This window comes from Pongo abelii, chromosome 13 (genome assembly GCF_028885655.2).
Source record: "Pongo abelii isolate AG06213 chromosome 13, NHGRI_mPonAbe1-v2.0_pri, whole genome shotgun sequence".
In the NCBI taxonomy this organism is placed as follows: domain Eukaryota; kingdom Metazoa; phylum Chordata; class Mammalia; order Primates; family Hominidae; genus Pongo; species Pongo abelii.
The window spans coordinates 82,126,806-82,148,176 of NC_071998.2; the positions used below are offsets into that span (position 1 = coordinate 82,126,806).

A 21,371-nucleotide genomic window follows, 5' to 3' on the forward strand; every position below is an offset into this window, starting at 1 on the left:
AGGGGGTTGGGGAAGACCCCTGGCTTCTGGGGAAAATGGGCCATTGTGGGAGTGCCGGGCACCCAGTTAGAAGGCTGTGAGGTGGTCTGGGAGAGCGGTGCTGGTGTGGGTACGGTGCAGCAGTGTTGATGAGGAGTGGCTCCCTTCAGCGCTTATTTGAAGGTGGACCCAGAGGACTTGCTGCCAACTTGGATCTGGGGTGAGTCATGGTTGGGGTTGGGGAGCACTGAACACCCTGGATTTTGGCCTGAGCCATTGGAAAGATGGAGGCTCCAAGTGGGCTTCCACCTGGGCTGTCTCAGAGGCGTCTCAGCTTTGGGGAGGTGAGGAGCGTGGTTTGGGAACACGGGAAGCTTGAGGTGCTTATTAGTGGGGAGGAGGCTGTGGGGTACCTAAGCCTGGAGTTGAGGAAACATCTGAGGACTAGCCCAAGGGTTAGTCCTGACTGGAGCCGGGGTTATGGAGGTCTCCCAGGGCAGGCCCCCTCAGAATGCCCTTGCTCCTTCGCTGTCAGGTAGAGACATGTCTGAACCTGCTCCTGCTCCATGCTGGCCTGCAAGGGTCACAAGGAGAGACCAACCTTTGGGGGCCTCCATCAAGATTGGAAGGACAGACAGGCAGCATGTGAGGGAGGGTCGGGGTTCGGACTGGCTGCCAGGCTGCAGTGGGAGAGATGGTCTGGGCCTGGGAGATGAGATGGACAGACCCACAAGGATAGGACACATGGCAGGGTTCGGAAGGGAAGGCATCTGGGGAATTGAGGATCTCCTCTTATCTCCTGCAGTCTTTGGGGGCAGCACCTATCCCACAGGGGCACGCCCAGCTGAGACTTCGAGTCCTCTGAGCTGGACACAGTGTGGGCAGGGAGCCCGCCTGAGGCCTGGGTGCAGCGTGGCGTGGGGAGTGGAAGGCACGTCACGATGGGAGTCTCTTTCCTCCCCCGCCAGTGTGCCTGGCACATAACCCCCCTTTCACGCCTCAGTCTCCTCCTGCTGCTGCCTTGTTTTAGAAGATGTGGCCGCCGGGGTCCAGGATGGCCCACACCCCTGCAGAGGGGAAGCGGGAAGTGGCTGATCCTTTCTGCAGGGAGCCTCGGAGCCCTGGAGAAGTCCTGGGAGGCAGCCTCCCCTCTCTGCCCTCCTTGGTGGCCTGAGAGAGGCCCCATGGTGCTCATCATGGAGACGGCATGGTGTGTCTTGTTTTCTTTAGCCCATGTTGGGCTGGGTGGGGTCATGGCCTTGGAGCAGGCCCTGTTCAGAGCCACTCAGTCAGTCTCAGGGTTTTTTTGTTCTTTGGTTTTGCCCCTTGTGGTAGGCCAAATGATGGCCCCCGAAAATACCAGGTTCTAACCCTTGGAGCCTGAGAGGGTGACTTTATATAGAGTTAGAGTCTGCAGCTGGGACTAAGTTGAGGATCTTGAGGTGGGGAGATGATTCTGGACTATCTGGTGGACCCCAAATGCACTCACAAGTGTTCTTCTCAGAGGCAGCAGAGGGAGATTGGGCACAGAGGGCACAGAGGCTGGAGTAGTGGTGGGTGTGGGGTGGATTTTATCTGCCAATTGGGCTGGGCCTCGGGTGCCCAGATAAGTGGTCAGGTGCTATTCTGGGTGTCTGTGTGGGTGTTCCTGGGTGAGGTTGACATGAGAATCGGTAGACTAAGGAAAGCTGTTGCCCGGGAAGCAGGATGGACAGACCCGCAGGGATAGAACACATGGCAGGGCCTGGAAGGGAGGGGGTCCGGGACATGAGGGTCTCGTCTCGTCTCCTGCTGGGGGTGCAGTGCTTGTCCTGCATGGCACCTCCAGCTGAGCCTGCAGAGACCTCTGAGGTGGACGCAGAGGCTGGGAGCATGGGTAGGGAACCCGCCTGAGGCCTGGGTATGGTGTGCAAAGTAGAAGGTGGGGTAGGAGGTGGCCCTCCCCAGAGTGAGTCGGCCACACCCAATCTGTCCAAGGCCTTAATAGAACAAAAAGACCCGGCTTCCCAAATCAAAGGGGACTTCGGCTATCTGACTGCCTGTGAACTGAAGCTTCACAGGGTCTCCAGCTTGTGGATGACAGATCCATAATCACGTGAGCCGAGCACATAATAAATCTCTCCCCCTCCCTGTGCACATCCTGTTGGTTCTGCTTCTCTGGAGAACCCTGACTAACCAAAGAACCACAAAACAAGGAATGCTGCTGCCACCAGAAGCTGGAAGAGGCCAGGAAGGGAGTCTCCCCTGGGGCCTCCAGAGCGAGCATGGCCCTGCTGACACCCTGATTTTGGTCAGTGAAACTGATCTCAGAATTCTGTTCTGCAGAACTGTGAGGGAATACACTTCTGTTGTTGTAAGCCACCCAGTTTGTGGTCACTGGTGAGAGCTGCCGCCTGAAAACCATACAGGCAGAGTAAACAGGGCTTCCGTGAATACCCTGGCCATGTTCTGGAGCTGTCATTCAGTACATGGGTTTCAGGGAGCAGCACTCACGGCCCAAAGAGCGTGTGTCTCTTCCTTGTAATAGATCTTGCAAGATCCGTTTCTGAAAAGATCCAACAGTTCATCCTTTCCCTGTGAACACAGGGAGCTCCCTGTTCCAGCACCTTCTTTCGGCGGTGGCATGAAACACTACAGACTGACTTGTCAGTCTTCAGGGGCAGAGTGACGGCTTTGTGGCCTTGATGGCGTCGCCCCAGGTCCTGGTGAGTGTCGCGTCCTTGTTGGATGTTCTGTGGCTGTTTGGATCTTCTGTGAATCGCCTGTTGTGTGTTGTGACCCTGTTCTGTCGGGACGTTCAGCCTTCTTTTGCCAATCTATAGGAGCTCTGGATTTGTTATAGATATTGATCTTCTTTCTTCTGCTTGGAAAACATTTATTCCTAATTCTTTTCTTTGCCAGTTTCTTTTATTAATGTATCATTTGCTGTCCAGATTAACTCATTTTATGGTCGAATATGTCTCTTTTCTCTTAGGGCTCTTGGGTACCAGCGTTTGTTAAGAAGATTACATGGGTTGTCTGAGGATTTTCTGGCAGGAGTTTTCTTGTTTTGTGTGTTTGAATTAAACTCTTGAACGTGTCTAGAATGCTTTTAACATGAAATAATATGCTTGGGGTGGGGGAGGGCAATTTTGTTTCCTTCCAGTGTGCCAGCACTAATTAGTCAATAATCCGTTCTTTGACCAATGAATTGAATGACAGCTCTGTGGTCTGTTAGGGTCTCATGTAAACTGGGTTCCATCTGGGGATCCTCCATCCCACTCGCTGGCCTGCTTGTCTCTTCACGTGCCCACATCCCGTCAGTAGCGGCTGCAGAGCAAGTGCTGATAGCTGGGAGGAGTCCCCTCGTGTGCTCCGTGTGCGATGACGTGCTTTGTGAGCCGTGATGGCAGGAGTGCTCCTGTGTATGCCTGTATGTGTTTGCCTGTGTTTCTCCTTATGACTCCTGGGCAGAGCATGATAAGGGGGGGTGCACTGTAGCTGTGCTAGAGGGGCAGCCAGGGAGGTGGGGACAGCGGCCAAGGTGAAGCAGGAAAACAGAGACCACCAGGTGGACACAGAATTATATCTATGGTAGGTAGGTATAATTTCTAAAAGGCAAGGTGTCCAGGACAATCCATGTAAAGCAGGTTTATTATGGGGGGAGCAGTGAAAAGAGAACCCTTCATGTCAGGGACCCACCCATGGCTTGGATTTCCGTTGGGCATGAGTGCCCTGACTCTGCCCGTGGTGGGAGGATGCATGGGCATGCAGTGGGGTGACTGTGTCCCTGCAGCTTAGGTGCCTGTGCCTGGCCCAGGGCTGCCTGACCCTGGGCCCCTGAGGATGCCCATGCCCAGGCACCTCTGGCAGCTGGCACCTCGCAGTCTCCAAACCCTCTCTGTGCCCCATCTCCTATGGCACTGCTGTAGCAGGGCAGGCCACACCCATGCAGGGAGCCCAGGAGGTCAGGGCCTGCAGTTACCCACTGGTGACCCCAGCCCCACCCATGCTGTGGAGGGAGGGTAGAGAGTTTCAGGTGCCAGCCCATACAGGACTCACAGCCAGAACAGGAGGCAGCCAGGTCCTGGCCACCAGCTCGGAGGCAGGCGTGGGGTGGGGTGCGGCTGAGGCGCTGCAGGGCCAGGGCCATCCGCCACCCGCCTACCCCGGGCAGATCCTCCTCTGGCGGCGGCTGCTGGCCGGACCTGCTTCCCGGGTGGCTATTATGGGCGGGTGGAGTCCACGCTGCGCTTTACTGGGAGGGCTCATTTTCTGTCAGACAGCTGAAGGCTCCACTCTGCAGGGACAACAGGACCGTGGTACACCCGCTTCGAGGTCAGTGAGAAGGTGGACAGGGCAGCCAGGCCCTGTGGGAAGGTGGCTGGAGACTGGGCCCATGGGCATCCCAGTGGCCCTGTTTAAGCTCCTTGTTCAGCCCACACATGGCTTGTGGTTGGAGTATGTGTCCAGTTGAGCACTGGTATCCGTTCTTCTCCAGGGCACCTCGCGCCCGGGCCTCCGTCCAGGGGGGATAGTGTGGGTGGTCATAATCCCGCCACTGACAGGGAAGTCTCACTCTTGAAGCTGTGGAGAAGTCCCTAGGGGACCTGATGGGGCTGGGCTCTGGACTGTGAGTCACCTCCTGGGGAGAAGAGCCGCCTTCCTCCTGGGCGGCTTCAGTCCCAGGTCAGGCAGAGACTGTGCAGGCATGCTGTAGGGGTGCAGGGGGCCCTCCTGCTGCTGAGCACGGTCCTGGTGGGCATCCGAGGTTGCTCTAGCCCCAGTGAAGGCCCTTAAAGTCTCACAGGCTGTGTGATGACAGGCTTGTCCCAGCCCAGGCCCGGGGCCCAGGTTTGCAGACGACACTGGCACATGCGTGAACCAGGGTCCCCAGCACGGACTCACATCTGCCCGGGTCTGGTGTTTCCTCGCTGGGAAATGGTGAGAAGGATGGGGAGGGCTGCAGCCATGCCAGACACTGTCTGGTGCTGATCCCTCTCTGGGACGGATGCAGTTATGAACCCCAGGAACCCTCCCCTCCCCATGCATGTGTCCTGACAGCTCAGGGTGAGTAGGTCTGATTCTTTGCTAGCTGTTGGGGCCTGTGGAAGTGAAACTCATTGTCTTTTCCATTTTTACCTTGAACTCTGTGTTTCTAGCAAGTAGAGGAAGAGGACCCCGGCAAGGCAGATGGTTTATTTTTATCCATGGTTTCAGATGGCACCCACCCCTCCTCCCCTCCTTGCTGTGACCATCTCACTCTTTTGAGATGTTGCTGCTGCATGGTTTTCTTACCATTTTTTCTATTCTACTGCATTTTAACTAATGAGGTCTGTACTCTTCCTGCAAAGCTGCCATGTTTAACAGAGGACTCTTGGAGCCTGGCAAGCTTGGAAAGAGCAGGTAGCTCCCTCCTCTTCTGACAGGCGGGCCAGTGGGGCTGGAGTGGGCGGCTCCAGCAGCTGCTACCACCCTTGTGGCAGCCGTGGTGCCCACTGAGCCCCTCCCAGTGCTTTGGCCAGTGACCTTGACCCGGGCCATACGGCGCAGCAAACCATGTCTCTGGCCTGAAGATGTGGCCTGGGCCAGGGGAAAAGGAAAGGAAACAGCCCCAGCTCACTGGGTGCTGATGATGGGGAGGGGTGATCAGGAACATGCTGAGCTCACCAGCCTGGCCATCGCTGGTCTACACATCCATAAACTGTGCAAGATTTCAGGCACGTTAAATAACAGAGCCTTACAGTCCGATGGGGAAGAGAAATGTGTAAACACAGCCATGGTATGGGTGCCTGGTGAGGGACTGTCAAAGGTGGATGTGGCTGTGAGCCCCTCTTGCCAGCCTCTAGCCTTCTGACCACATGGTGGGGCCTGGAGTTGCTGGGCTTCCCTTTCACTTAGATCAGAAGCTGAAGTTTAACAGTGTGGGGTGGGATGGGAGTGTGGGAGGGGGGTTAGGGCCCAGGCAGGAAAGCTGGATGCAGAGTGGTTAGACGGGTATTAGGGGCTAAAATGACAAAGAGGGTACTGAGGACACCCAGGGACAAAGCAGCCACAGCCTCCAGGCAGGTCCCAGGAGCCCTGAGGAGGAGCCATGGGGTGGTGGGGAATTGGTCCCCTCCTTGCCTGCTGCTTCCAGGCTGCCCTCGCTTCCTTCCCATGGTCTGGGGCATTCTGATCCTGACACAGTGATGTGGGGGTGGCCCATCATGTGGGAACGGGGGCCTGGCCGGTACAGACATCTCCAGCCAGAGCTCAGGGTTGCCTCTGCCATCATCACCTCGGCCACATCCCCTTTCCTTCTGATCCCAGACACATTGGACTCTGTCTTTCCTGCTGTTCTGTCTGTCTGGGAAGCTAATGTTATTGGTGCCAGATTCCTGAAGAGTCCTCCCTGATGGCCCGTCCACCACGCGAAGCCATGGAAATTGCCGGCTGCTGGGAGAAACAGTGCCGCCCGGCCGAGTCCTGCGCGTGTGTGGAAGCGGAGGCCAAGGGTTGGTATTCGTAAGGTCTGGGAGTTTGGTTTAAGGCAGATCTGTCAATGTGGGTGGCTGGTCTGATTTGGACTGGGACATGTTTACAATGTGTAATAAGACTTTAAGATCAGTGGACGCAGCAGAGGGCGTGAAGCCAGCCTGATGGTGGTTTGCTGAGGGAGCGGCTTGCCCAGGGGAGTGGCTTGTTGTTCTTAGAAGGAATCCCTGGGTGAGCAGGTCAAACGACTTTCAGGAGCTCTGATCAGTCAAGTTGCATGCTGCTTTGCCCTCTTGGGTGGAAATTTGCTGCAGTAGTCCAGTTAAAGTGTACTTGTGCATTTCTGACACCTCACCCTTCAGGTCCAACTCAGCCTCCTCACCAGGCCAGCTTGTCTCCTGTAGTTCTCTTGGCACCCTGTGTGATCCTACTCAGGACTTGTCACAGTGTGTCATCACACACACGCAAGCACACGCCGTGGGACATTGATGTCTTGCCCACTGGAAGGGTTCCATAGGGTGGAGCCAGCCCCACTTTGCTCTGCTGGCACTTAGCACAGTGTGTGGCACGTAGCAAGTAATTAGGAAATATTTGCAGAGGAACATGAATAAGTCTTGCACGAGGTTCCGGGGAGCTCAGAGGAGGAAGCAGCCTCCCTTTTTTCCAGGAGACCAGGGGACGCTTTACCCAGAAGGGCTCTGCTGCTGTGGAGGGTGCAGCCTCCTTGGGGGCTGAGTGTGGAGGGCAAGCGGAGGGTAGGGCTTAGGGGCCAGGGTGATGGATGTGGGTGGGAGGTGGATCAGACGGCATTGTGGGGGTAAAGGGTTGGGATTTTAAGCAAAAGGCAACAGAGAGCTGTTGAAGGCTTTTTGGCAGAGGCATGTCAAGACCGGATTTGGAGTTTCGAGATACTCATGCAGCTATACCTTGGGGGTGGGTGAAAGTGTGGGTGGGAGAAGGCGCAGGGGCTGGAGAGGAATGGGAGGGAAGGCGATGTCGTCACTGCTTCCTGGCAGGGGCAGGGAGGGAGCCTCAACTGGATCTGCGGGGCAGAGGAGCCAGCACCACTCCAGGGCTCGTCCCGGGTGGGTGTGGATGGAGATGCCGCAGCCCGGGTGGCTCCCAGGGTGAGGGTCAGGCTCACAGGGAGGACACCAGGCCACTTATCGTGGCTCCATTCTCTGTGGACTGCCCTTGGAGGACTAACAGCAGGCAGGTCTCCATGTGTCCTGGACACGGCTCCTGACCCAGCAGGTGTGTCCACTTTTCGGCTGTGGTGAGGGTGATTGAGGGGCAGTGTGCCAATGTAGAATGACTATATGGCATGTTTGTGGGCTAAAGTAATGCTTAAATTGACACTAAGATGTGGTGAGCTTGATGGTGGGTCAGCCGGTTTCCATTCAGCTAAAACTTGTGCAGTGGGGGCATCACTGACTTTCTTTGTAAAGAGAAAATGACCTGTAAATAGGCTTTTAAAAATAGACACTCACTCATGCTTTTTTTGTAAATCAGATTGACCTGTCAGCACACTCTGGGGTCCGGCCAGCTGCGATGATCTTTAGACCAGTCAGCTGCTGGCTGAGCTAACACCTTTTAGATGGAAATGGAATAAATGCTGCACCGCATTGTTTGTGTGGGTGGTAAATGCAGGTGTTTGAAACCATTAGCTTCTTTGCGTAATTAAAAACCTTAATTTTTTGTGAAGTCTTTAATCACAGAAGAAATGCTTCTTTCCAGTTTGAGTGTTTCTCTTAATATTACCATTGCTTTAAGACAATTACTTTCAGGGCTCATTACTTTCCTGGACAGTTTACAGGCCAGAGTGGTCTCCACTCAGCCACTAGATCTCAGAGGATTCTAAGAAACCCTATTCGTTAAGCCAGGTAACTCATATATTCTGAATCTATAAACATGTCTGAAAATTGTGAAACATACTGTAGAGTTTATAGAAGTTCTTAAAATACATACATTGTGCCGGGTACGGTGGCTCATGCCTGTAATCCCAGCACTTTGGGAAGCTGAGGTGGGCGGATCACGAGGTTAGGAGTTCGAGACCAGCCTGGCCAACATGGTGAAACCATGTCTCTAATAAAAATACAAAAATTAGCCGAGCATAGTGGTGGGTGCCTGTAATCCCAGCTACTCAGGAGGCGGAGGCAGGAGGATCGCTGGAATCTGGGAGGCAGAGGTTGCAGTGAGCGGAGATCAAGCCATTGCATTCCAGCCTGGGCGACAGAGCGAGACTCCATGTTAAAAAAAAAAAAAAAAGGCCGGGCGCGGTGGCTCACGCCTATAATACCAGCACTTTGGGAGGCCGAGGCGGGTGGATCACGAGGTGGGTGGATCACGAGGTCAGGAGATTGAGACCATCCTGGCTAACACGGTGAAACCCTGTCTCTACTAAAAATACAAAAAATTAGCTGGGCGTGGTGGTGGGCGCCTGTAGTCCCAGCTACTCGGGAGACTGAGGCAGGAGAATGGCGTGAACCTGGGAGGCAGAGCTTGCAGTGAGCTGAGATTGCGCCACTGCATTCCAGCCTGGGCGACAGAGCGAGACTCCGTCTCTCAAAAAAAAAGAAAAGAAAAGAAAAAACATACATTGTATTTGACTCTAGTCAAAGAACATAAAGAATACTTCGATTTATTGCCTCAAATATCCCTAACACTAGAAATGTTGTTTGTCTCAGGAACAACAGAATAAAGTGCTTCATAATATGGGTTTGACTGGCATAGCTTTCAGCCCGTGATGTACTGGATTAATATTTTATCTAATTGCATGACCCCAGCTCTGTCGTGAGCAGGAGTTGCAGTCACCAGGCTCCCGCAGTGAATGTCGTCCTGCTCACCTTCTTGTTCCGTTCTGTGATGCAGCCATCACGAGCTGCCATGGAAGGTGCTCCACCCTGAAAGCTCTCTCCAGGCCAGCCTGAGTGTGGCGTCCACATGAGCACAAGTCCAGCACCAGCTGAGGCCCCCAGCCCTTCACTCTTCACCCTTCCTGGGTCTCCAGTTTTTCATCTCCAGACTTAAAACTTGCATTCATGGTCACAAAAGGCTCCCAGGAGAGAAGCAGGGTGCTTGGCTTGAGTATTCTCTACAGTGCACCTTTGTTGCTTCCCTCTTGCCTCTTCCACCTTCCACATGCAGCCCCCAGGGAGGCTGCTCCCTCCACAGCATTTGGGCGCCCTACTGGGTAAAGTGTCCTCTGGTTCCTCTCTGCATCTTGCTGAGATGGCCCTGCCCCTCTATCCCTACCCCTGTAGGTTATTAGAAATCTTCCAGTGAGAAGGGCGCGGAGCCTGGTGCCAGATGGCACTGTGCATGTTAGCAGGTTGGATGGCTCATCCTTGGGACTGAGTTGCTCAGTTTAAGGAATTTTAGACTTGGCATCTGGGTTCAAGCATGTCCCTGTCCTGGCTATGTCCTGAGCTGCAGACCAGGGCAGAGCACCACATCTTTCATACGGTGTCCCTGTCTTGTTCATCTCCGAGGCTCAGAGACCTCATTTGTGTGGCTGTCACCTGTGCCTGCTCAAGTCATGTTGCTACCTTCCTTTAGCACCTGGACATATCAGCCAGACCTCCCTCCCTGGGACCCCTTGACCAGAGGCAGCACCGGGAACCTGTGCCCCTTGCTGCTGGCACACATGGGCAGGTGCTCGTGTCACTGAGCCCAGCCACGCGCCAGGCCTGTGCCCTCCCCTCTCAGGGCGCACCACAGCAGTGGGAGTGCCTGTCGCAGCCGCCAGCTAGGGTTGGTGATGGGTGGGGGTGGGTGCAGAGGCTGGGATCTGGAGGCCACACCTGCAGTGTCAGAGACTCAGGGCGAGCTTCACACCTGCCCTGCTGCTTGTCCTGTGGTTGTTTGCTTATTCAAGACCAAATGTGGGCGACCAAGATTGGGCAATACTCACTGCATCGCGCTTCCTTACAGGCTGAGGGCAGGTGCCTGCCGCTGTGGGAGGAAAACATGGCCTGCAGAAAAATAAAAACTGCCAGAGCTACATGAGCCACTCTTCACTGCACTGTGCAATGCCCACTAGTATCAGGCCACTCATGGGGGTGGGCATGCTGGCCCGCAGAGCAGCCAGGTCCCTGCAGCCCCTAACAGAAGAGGCCACGTGCTTCCCGGTTTAGGGTCGTCTGCCTAGCTGGGAGCAGGCCATCTCGCTGCAGCACTGTCCAGCAGCTCTGTGCATCCTCACCTCCCAAGTTTGCCCTCATTGCTGCCTCTTGACTGAGCTGTCTTCGTGATTCCTGAGTCCAACTCTGGACATGAGAGCTCAGAGGGCCAGAGTGACTTGCCCAGGGCTACATCTGCTTCCTCGGGACTTCACCTTTAGCCCCATTGTCCCGTGGCCCTAGGCAGCTCACCCATCCTGCCATGGAGCCCCCAGATAACTGCAGTAGTGGCCAGGCCTGCAGGGTCCTCAGGCACCCAGGAGCTTGCCCTTGCCAGGCGACCTGCCACTCCATGGGTGGACAATGGTGTGCATGGCTTGGGTGCTAGGCCGCAACCCCCCACACCCTCCTCTAAGGCAGCCTTTCTCCTCCTTCCTCAGCCTTGGGACTGGGCCCTGCCCCACGAGCCCCTGAATTAGGCCACACAGGAAAACAATCGGGCCCACATCGCTCAACAGCCCCGCTGTTTAAAAGGAAGAGAATGGGACTGGCTTGTTCCACAACCTGCGGAGAAGGCTCACCACGGGACCTTGTCCCTGCACTGAAGGGCGCCTTGTTGTGGCTGGAGCAGTCCTGGCCTGAGCCCTGACTAATAACAGAGCCCTTGAAACCCCTGCAGTCAGGACAGACGTCCCAGGCGAGCAGAGGCCCTGCATGAGGATGGGGCGGCAGGGCCAGATGGTGTCCTGAGTGTCCATGCTCCCTGGCGGCTGGGGACACGCTGACCAGCGTGGGGTCAGGAGCATGGCCCCCGGAAAGGTGAGGCCAGCTGGGCAGGGTCAGGGGCTTGGATTTTCTTTGTCATTTGGTAAATGGTCTTGTGTTCCCATTTCTCACCCCTCACTGGGGTTGAGTGAGAATGAGCTGAGTAAGTGGCCTTCCTTCTAATGTGAGGGGACCAGATGACCAGCTGCCCTTCTGGACAACCAGAGGAAAAACACACTTGAGTGGACCTTACAAGCTTCACCCCAGAGCTTTGCACTGCTGTGCTTTGAAGACAACAGAAGTGCAGGATGTTGTCTGAGATGTCCGTCATCCTGTAGCTGGCCAGAGAGCAGCCAAGGCTGAGGCTGTGATTTGGGGGTGGGGGGCAGCGGGGGCGCTTCCTTGGCCTGGGGCTATCCCTGCTTTCTCTTACTGGGCAGCCGATTCAGCATGCATTGGGATGCGGCACAGCAAATACGGACACTGGGCAGTGTTCATGCCCTTCCTTTATTTAAATTTCATTTATCTCTAAGTTTCTCTGTTTTACACAGCCTCTGTAAGGAAAGGCTGGACATGCAACCTGTGGGCGTGGCCCTGGGAGGGGTGCACCCAGACCAGGTTGTCCAGGAGCAGGCAGCAGGCTGGTCGGGGCCGGGTAGGGCGTAGGAGGAGCCTGTAGGACTTGCTCTGCATAAAGCCGTGGGTGTGGCAGCTGTTCAGGATCTTTGCTGACACAGAGACCTGGGTGGCCTTGTTGTCCCTGGGTTCTGTAAATCAAAGTACATGGCCGGCACTGTGTCTAGTATGGTCCAGGTGTGTGAAAGTCAGAGAGCCCTGGGAGTCTGCTATCTCTGCGAGTTGGGGAAAGGAGGAGGGGCCAGAAACAAACCAGAAACTCCACAGCTCTTGCTTAGGAGTCTCAAGGAAAGAAACAGGGCAAAGCAGCCAGAAGGCTGGGAACTGGAGGGCCAGTCCTCAGACTAGAATTTACATAGGAATGGGGGCTGTGAATGGGGATGCTTGTAATCCTTCCAGAATTGGGGTAAAATTTGCATCTGAATGACTCATCAAGTCAAGATTCCCATGGAATGTACTGGTTTTCTGGTTATTTTCCAGGTCCTGTTAATGATCATTTGCATGTTTACTCAACCAGCATTCTTAAAATTAATATTACCTTATGACTGCCTTTATCATGACTCTCTTAGTGGGGATTTCTGTCCTCCACATGCCCTGGGGGATGTGCAGCCCCCATGCACTCCCTGCCTTGGCCAGCCCCTTCCCCCATGCCCAGGTAGACTCTGAGCTCTTAGACCAGCAACTCAGCCCTCAGATGTGTTTGGTTGGGACTTCCCAGTATTAAAAATATATGCATTAATTACCTTGCAGCATTTGAAGGCTTCACCTAAAAATTCAGGTTTTTTTCTTTCAGGAGAAAAAAATCAAGAACTATTGCCCACACTAGGCCATGTTGCAGAAGGCTGGGAGGTACAGTGGCCCCTTTAGACAGGGCCTGGCCCAGCTGCCCTGCCTCCCCTTTACATTCCCTGACAGGGCCCTGGAGACTTCACGCAAAGGTCCATGGCTACACATGCCAGGGGTCTGCAGGAGGATGAATGATGCCCTAATACCTTGGGGCATCCCTCATCCCTGGAACCTGTGAACATTTCCTTACATGGTAAAGAGATTTTGCAGATAGGATTCACTTAAGAACCTTGAGATAGGGAAATTCTCCTGGGTTTTCCAGGGTGATCCCTAAATGTAATCACAAAATTTCTTATGAGAAAGGCAGGAGGGCAGAGAGGAGAGAAGGTGCTACGCTGGTGGTGGAGGGAAGAAAAACTTTCACTCTGCTCTCTTAGGTGCTGTTTCTAGGGCCTTCGAATTAAACTGACGAAAGACATTAACAGGAGAAAAGACAGACTAACATTTTTACATGCATGAAGCTTCGTGAAAGAAAGTGAAAACCCAAAGAAGCAATAGATTTGGGGGCCTGCATACCGTTTTGACAAAGGTCTCAGTGGAGATTGAGAAGGCGCCCAACGCCATTGTGCTGACGTCTTCCCTTCTAGAGGTTTCTAGGGGCCTGGCTGGCTCCTAGACCAAGACCCTTCCCTCCTCTACCTACACACATGCTGGATGGGGGCAGCATGCATTGTGGAGACAGGTGGATGGGCCCCACCTGGCTGGCAGCGGGTAGACCTTATCGCACGTTACTGCTGCTCCGGGGCCGAGGTCTGGCCGGTCTTAAAACATGAACAGCTGGAGACAATGTGGTATGCGTGGTCCATGTCACTTGGCATTCCTGGTGTGCTCCATGTGTCACGGCATCTCTCCCCAGAGCGGGGCAGTCCGTGCATGCCAAGTGCTATGTGTGAGTCATGCACAGATTCCTGCCCACATCCGCATGGGGGCTTCTGCAGCTCATCATAGCGTCCATGTCACCCAGTCCAGAGGGGAGTGGTGGCACTCTGGCTGGAGCTGCCCAGTGTGACCCACACTTAGTGCAGAGCTGCTGGGGTACGCTGGTACCAGCATCCAGAGGCTTTGAGAGATACTGTCTCAGCCCCGGGACAATCTGCACCTAGGGCCATGCTCTTGTGTGTAGTGGGACAGCAGAGGGCTTTGTGTCTTCCTGTTGCCCCCGGACCCTGTGACCCTCTGGGCTTCTGCCCTGGGTGGTGTCCACCCTGTACTTGGGCAGACCCTGATTGCTTCTATCAGAAGCCTGTGCTTGGCCACATGCAGGTGTGGGAGGCTCTTCCCAGAGAGGGTTAAGCGAAATGACAAGAGGCACAACAGGGACCTGTTGTGCCTGTGCACGGTCCCTATCCAGGACACACACCATGGACTCAGAAGGCCGTAGCATGTGGCACCAGCTGTGTTCACAGTCTGCAGTGGCTGTTGGTTGGACAGAGGTCATCGGAGCCCCTCTCTGCTGATTGGAGACCCCTCCCCGCTGATTGGAGACCCCTCCCCACTATCAGGGACTCCGTCAGTGCTGACCGTGCCGCAGTGGCCCACTGGCTGCCTGGAACCCCTGGAAGTGGGCAAGTGCCCTGGTGGCCGCCCCCCCTCAGTCTGTCTGCTGCCGGCTGCTGTCTCTGCAGTTGCACTCATGGGGGACTCGTGGCAGCCTCAGGGGGTCACTGCTACATCCATGCCTCTATAGTAGGGGCATGCACACATCCGTGCTCCAGCCTGCTATAGACAGTGTGGTGAGAAGTCCCTGTGAAGAGCTGGCTTTCACCCTGTGCCCAGGATGCACCAGCAGCACTTGGCAAGTCCTAGAGCCAGCTCTGCCATGTTCCCAACCATTGTGCACACCCGACGACGCTCTTGTGTTTGCACTATGGTAACAGAGGTCCCCTTCAGGTTGTCCTAATAAAGGTGAGGTCACTTTGAGGACATGACTGGCTGCAGAAGAGATTTCTGGCCCTTGTGAATAGTGCTGTTGTGAACACGAGTGTACACGTCTCTTTGAGACTTCTTTGTGTACATACCCAGAGTGGAATCTCAGGAACACGGGACTGTCATGATTCCCACAGTGGCTACACTGTATTGCATTCCCACAGCAAAGTGCAAGAGTTCCAGCTTCTCCACATCCTCACCAACACTTGTATTCCATTTTTTGTTTGTTTGTTTTTTGCTTTTTTTTGGTAGTGGCCACCCTGATTGGTGTGAGGCGGTTGGTAGGTTGTTTTTGCTTTTTAACCTTATTTTCATATGGGTATTAAGTATCATTTGCCTGCAGCACCAAATCTATTTTTATCATTGAGGGCCTGCAAATCCCCACAGGGTGTGCCCCACTGCACTGGTGACCAGAGATAGAGGCAGGGCACTCAGAGGAGGAAGAGCCATGCAGCCAGTGGTCTTATTGCTGCCTTTACGACAGTGCTGGAGGGCGCCCCTCACACTAGCCTCAGGCAGTTTTAGGACCTTACTATGGCCACCCTGATCATCCTGAATTTTCAGATCTCAGCTCGCAACTCCCCAGGGTCCTGTCCCCATATCTCCAGGCTTAGTCAGGGTTACAGTTCCACTATCTAGTAAAAATGACCCAATCCATTCTGTGGTAGTACACTTACATAATACTACTTATATTAGTGGTTAACATTTATTGTGCCAAGCAGTGTTATAAATAATCCAAGTACCTTTTGTGGCCAACTCTGTCTTATGGATGGAAGCCAAGGGGCAGAGGGTTGAGTGGCCATTCCAGGGCTGCACAGCTGGTAAGGGTGAGCCCAGAGGGTGCAGCTGGGCTGCCATGCTCCTATGCCATGTAAATATGCCTCTCCTGGGGGAACAGATGGACTGGTCAGGGCTTGTCATGGCAGAGCAGCACAGAAGGGAAGGTGCACTGAGGTATGGACACACAGAGATGAGGACAGCATAGATGAACCAGAGCTCGTATTGGGGCCTTGACTGTACGGATCCCAGTCTGGCCAAGGGAGGGGCTGGGAACGTGTCCTTGAGGAGGCAGGAATGTGCTCTGGGGGCTTTAGGGCCACCTTCTTTTTTGCTGAGGTGAAACCATCAAAAGAGAGAATCTTGCTGGGTACGGTGGCTCACACCTGTAATCACAGGGCTTTGGGAGGCCAAGGTGGGAGGATCACTTGAGCCTAGGAATTCAAGGCCAGCCTGGGCAACATAGCAAGACCCCATCTCTACAAAAAAATAAAAAAATAGCTGGGCATGATGGCTCATGCCTGTAGTCCTAGCTACTCAGGAGGCTGAGGTGGGAGGATCACTTGAGCCCAGGAGCTCAAGGCTGCAGTGAGCTATGATTGCACCGTTGCATTGCAGCCTTAGTGATGGGGTGAGACCTTGTCTCCAAAAAACAAAAGAGAATCTAGGGAAACTGCTCTTGTTTGGGAGAACAATACTGAAAAATGCCTCTAGTAAAAAAAATTTGGAAGATACAGGAAAATTCAAAGAAGACATTTAAAGTACCCCTAAAATTCCACCTCCCAGAATGAGTTCTGGCATTTTGGTGTCCCTCCTCCTGGAGGTTGCTCTACCTGCATTTGCAGGTAGTGTTCTAGCCAGTCCTGGGTGTGCCCCGGGTGGCTCACCCGCAGGAGCAGGAGCCACCAGGGTTAGGAGTCAGCCTGGGAGTGAGCTTGGAACGTGCCAGTCAGGCCATTCCCTGGGTGTGACCTTTTATGACTGGGTTTTTTACATGAGTAAGCTTGCACTTAAGTGCTGTTTTATCTTCTCCTCTTTGCCTTTAATAGAATGTTTATCTGTACTTGTCAATAAACATCCACTTGTGTGGATTGTACCGCCGGCATAGCATGCTATAATATTATTGTTAATTTAACCTGTTTCTGATGGGTGCTTATTTGTTTTTTGGTATTTTTTCCCCCAAGATGGAGTCTCGTTCTGTCGCCCAGGCTGGAGTGCAGTGGCATGATCTTGGCTCACTGCAGCCTCCACCTCCCGGGTTCAAGCGATTCTCCTGCCTCAGCCTTTTGAGTAGCTGGGATTACAGGCACGAGCCACCACACCCAGCTAATTTTTGTATTTTTAGTAGAGATGGGGTTTTGCCATGTAGGCCATCCTGATCTTGAACTCCTGACCTCAGGTAATCTGCCCGCCTCGGCCTCCCAAAGTGCTGGGATTACAGGCTTGGGCCACCACGCTTGGCCCATCTGATGGTGCATATTTGGATGACAGATTTTTACTGATAAGGCACCATGGAGATAAACATCCCTGGGCAGGGCATCTCTCTGAGCTTGCGGGGTTGCTGAGGCCCTGGAAATATACCTGTTAGACTCTGTAGACATCAGAGGCCAGTTTCCTCCTCCCCAATGACTGTGGCTGGTCCTCTTCCCTGCCTGGGAAGATGTTGGCTGTTTGTCCTCCCAGCGCGGCTGCTGCCCCTGTGCGGGCTCCTGCCCTGGGTGGATTTTGCAGCTGGACAATAGCCACCCCTAGAGAGGCAGTCACAGTCAGTTGTCTCCCACTGAAGCTTGGAGGGCATCTAACTCACCCGGGTCCAGGCCCCTCGACACAGTGTGTGTGTGGTTGGGGGGCTGTCTGGAGGGTTTGCTCTTTGGCTACTGGGGAGCAGGGATGGATGCTTGGAGTTTCTGGCCCCAAGTGGAAGAGTATTGCTGAAAACTTCCTCCTAGTTCTGAAATTTTGTGGTGTATGTTCTGACCGTCCAGTAATTCCCTTCCCTGTGTGAAATATTTCCAGAACTTTCTGTCATTTGCAGATGCTTTGGGGATGACTTGCCATCCCAGCCCAAGGCCTGTCCTCAGCCAGGCTTGTGACGGCTCCCACCCACAGAGCTGCCTGTCAGGGTTAAGCAGCAGCTTTGGAGGCTTTGATACAGGTTTTAGGGTTACAGAGTTTTTAATGAGGTTTTCTTGTTATGTGCATTTTCAGAGTGCTACTATTTGGCAAAGCTTGACCCCAAACAGAAACCCACAGCTGCATTCTTCTGAGCACGTAACTGGCCACTCCATCCACCATGTAGACTTCAGTTTGCAAACCGCTTAATTTCTTTCTTGTGCTTCTTTTTAAAGCTAGCAAAAAATTATTGCACCGTGCGCTCTGGAATGGGCTGTTAGCAGCGTGTACTTCTCTGGAACAGCATGCTTCCCGGGCTTCTGGAGGTCGGGTACGTCCCTCGGCCGCTGTCACCCAGCTGGGACCCAGGAACCTGCTCTTCATGAAGTGCTCAGCAGGCTCCAAGCTTGAGGTGAACTTGAGATTCTGTTAAGAAACCGATTTGAATGAGCAGAGCTCAGCCAGGTGTGCTCAGGGACTTGATTTGGCCCACTTGGGTTTGTATCTGATGCAGGGCGGGGAACTTTGCTTTCCATGCCTGTAGTGTCAGACACTGCCCCCTACCCCCCAACACTGATATGACTTCCGGAAGTTTCCAAGCCTTGCTTTCTTTGCTGGAAAAGAGGGATGGTGAAAGTGTCACTGGGTGACCTGAATTACTGTCTTCACAGCCCCCTCTCCTGGCCCCAAGAAGGCGCTCGCCCTGATGGGGATGTTGATGCTCCCCTAGATGTCATCTGCCTTGGGTGAAGCTAGGATTAGAGGCTTTTTGGCATCCAGAGTTAGCCGAGGTGGCCGCCGGCCTGGTACAACTCCTAGTGGTGGGTCTGGGAGGGCTGACTGGGCAGGGAGGATAGGAGAGCCAGGCCACATGCCACTTCTGTCCAGTGCCCATGCCCAGGCTGCCCCGTGGGTAACCTGCATTAGGGGAAGGAGCTGGGGGCTGTGCTTGACTCTTCACACTCTTGGACGAACCGCTTAGTGGGCCTGTGACCCAAGGCCAGGAGTGAACGTGGAAGGGGAGACCCCCCCAGGGACTTATGTCCATCCTCTCTGTCTTCTGGACCTCTGGAGCAGTCATGCGGAGGCTGCAGTGGTGTGGTTGGCAGGGTCCAGGGGCCCTGAGGGACCCAGGGGGCAGAGCCCTAGAGGAGCCTTGCGCTGGCTGCTGACAAGGTAGAGATGGGGACCTAGTGGCTGCTTTCTTGCGTATTTTCCTGTGGCCAGCCCATACTGGGATCTGGTTTTTTGCTCTTCTGGGGGGTGTCTGTCACCCTGTCCCTGGAGGTGGGTTGGCCGTGTGCACCATGGTCTTGTAGGTGGGGCCGGGGGCCATTGCCCTGGTGCAGGAGAAAGCGCTGTCTTGGAGACGGTGGGCCAGGCCGTGTGCAGAGTGGCTGGGAGCTGGCCTGCGCTGCATGACCTTGAGCAGGCTCTGTGCCTGTGCCTCATTCTCCTCCTGCCTATGACGAAGGGGCCGGTTCCTCGTGGTTCTGAGTTCCTGCGACTGGCTATCTGTAGCCCTGAGATCCACGCTGGCTGCAATGGAGGATGTGTGCCTCCCCTCTGCTGCCTGCCTGGCACCCTCTCTGGTGGCTGGGGAGTGGCACTGGGCTCTTGGCAGGTCATACGGGTCTTGCCCTCGTCCCTCCGGTTCAGGTTCCCCTGCAGGGCCAGGGACTGTGTTTGGGCAGTGCTGGGCAGCATCGAATGTGAGGCCCAGAAGGAAGCTGCATGGGCCATGGCGGGGGCTGGCTGGAGCTGGTGGCCAGTGGCGGTCCTCAGCTTGTGACCACTGAGATGGTTGGGAAGAGCCTGCCCAGGGAATTGTTCAGTGTGGGGGCCGTATCCCTCCATGACAGGTCAGCTGCAGTCAGATGGAGAGCAGCAGGCCCTCAGTGACACACGCAGGTGAGAAGGGCCTGGGTGTTGGAGCCAGCGTCTCAGGTCAGCCCTAAACCACCCACGCCTACAGGGCAGAGCCCACCCCTCAGGGCCAGGCGGGCCCTCCACAGGTGGTCACCCTAGTGGTGAGTGCATCCCTGGGGGAAACACACCTCCTTCCTGGGCCCTACAAGAGACAGAGCAATGGCCAGGTAGCCCCCCTCCTGGAGTTCTGAGACCTGGAAGGTGACTGTGTAGGGGGCAATGAGTGACAATGACTCACCAGCTCCTCCCCACGTGTGACCCGCCACGTCGCACACATTCTGAATCATCTGGAAGGTGACACATTGCTCGGGAAATGAGAACCCCCACATGCTGTGGAGCTGGCTGCTTGCTGGAAGGACAGACACCGGGATGGGGCTTTGCGGGGCCGTAGCCCTGTAGGCTTGGGCACTTTGAAGTCAGCCCCACTAAATGCCACTTGCAGGTGCTGCTGACCGGTGGGTGGAGAGGGGGTTCCAGGTTAATAGGACCAGGTTCCTGTTAGCAGTGCAGGGAAACGTGAGTGAGGTCTGTTCCCATTTGGGTGCTGCAGAGTGAATCCTGAAATTGGGGGTTTGCTTGACTACTTCAGTGGGGAATTCCTACCTGGGCTCCTTTCACACTGAGAGGACAGCAGAGGTCACTCCCCAGGCCCCAGATGTCTCAGGGAGGCAGGGGCTGTGGTTTTCTGATACAGGCATCTCACCGGGGTCACACCGCCTCCTTAGTCCATATGCACTTGACCCTTTTCTGGCATCTACAGCAATTTGGGGTTGGATGAACCTGAGTGACTGACTGTATCATTTTAGGCTGCCCCCCTCTTCTGACTCCCCAGGAAGGGAATTGAGGAACTGCCTTACTTGGGCTGGAAGCATCTGGTCTTCTCCAGAGAGGAGAAGAAATATCATTTCCCTTGCACTGCAAGGGAGGACAGATTTAGTGAGTTGAATGTGGGGATTGACTATAATTCATTAGAGTAGAGTGTATCAACCTCTGACCCAATACTGGGCTTGTGACATTCAGCTAGAGGGTCATTTGGTGATTTGGAAATAGAAATTGATTGAAATTCTGGCCATCCACATGGCCAGTAATTGTCTTAGTGGCAAAGGGGGAACTTGCTGGGGACAGACTTAGGGCACAGGTGTGGCCTGCAGTGTTTGCTCCTCACCATCGTAGCCGGGTGTTGCGGTTGTCACATTGTCTATTTTTAGCACTTCTGTGATGCTGGTCACCTGCCCACAGTGACCACTTCGTCCACTGTTGATGGGAAGTGAGTTGGTTTGGTTTGAATATGGTTAAGAAGTAGGAGAGTCTTAAAATAATTATGAGCTTAGTTGAAGTTGCTTCCTCTGATACTGAGGTCGAGGGAGGTTCTTATGGCCTCTGAGGGGCTTTGGGGGCTGGTGGATCAGGTCGAGGCTGCGTCCACCTGGTGTCTGTGCATGATGGTAAGACAGCGTTTAAGGTCAGTACTGAGACGGGAACTGACAGCCCCAGATGATGAAATGGCAAACATCCTTTTGTCTCCCGCCTGGAGTGAGGCAAAGCTGTGGCCTTCGCAGAGCTCTGGCTGGAGCTTGTGGTTCTCTGGTGGGTTTGCCACGCTGGAGCTAAGGCTGGCAAAAGCTATGTCCTGGGGAGGAGGCCCGGATAGTGAGGGAGAGCCTCCTGTTGACTAGGTTCCCTGTTGACTCTATTCTGGTTACGAGCTGTGGTCATGCTGGTCTAACTTTGTAATTGTAGTGTATATACTTAAAGAATCACTAAAGATGAAAGCAAGGAAAGTGGCATTTTGTGGTTTTGAGACTTAAAAAAGAAATTCCCACT

General features: G+C 54.3%; 1 protein-coding gene across 18 annotated transcripts in view; it reads left to right on the forward strand.

The window, feature by feature from the left end:
• Positions 1–21,371, forward strand: part of SEMA4D (semaphorin 4D) — a 119,121-nt gene that overhangs the window by 49,087 nt on the left and 48,663 nt on the right. For 2 of the 18 annotated variants that reach the window (XM_054520179.2, XM_054520181.2), the window contains one exon: positions 17,855–18,030. The exons of 15 other annotated variants lie outside the window; for them this stretch is intronic. The gene's annotated coding sequence lies outside the window, so the exon portion shown is untranslated. Of the gene's footprint in view, positions 1–47; positions 5,029–17,854; positions 18,031–21,371 lie in introns of those variants that run through there. One more of the 18 variants, XM_054520186.2, reaches the window with a different exon arrangement.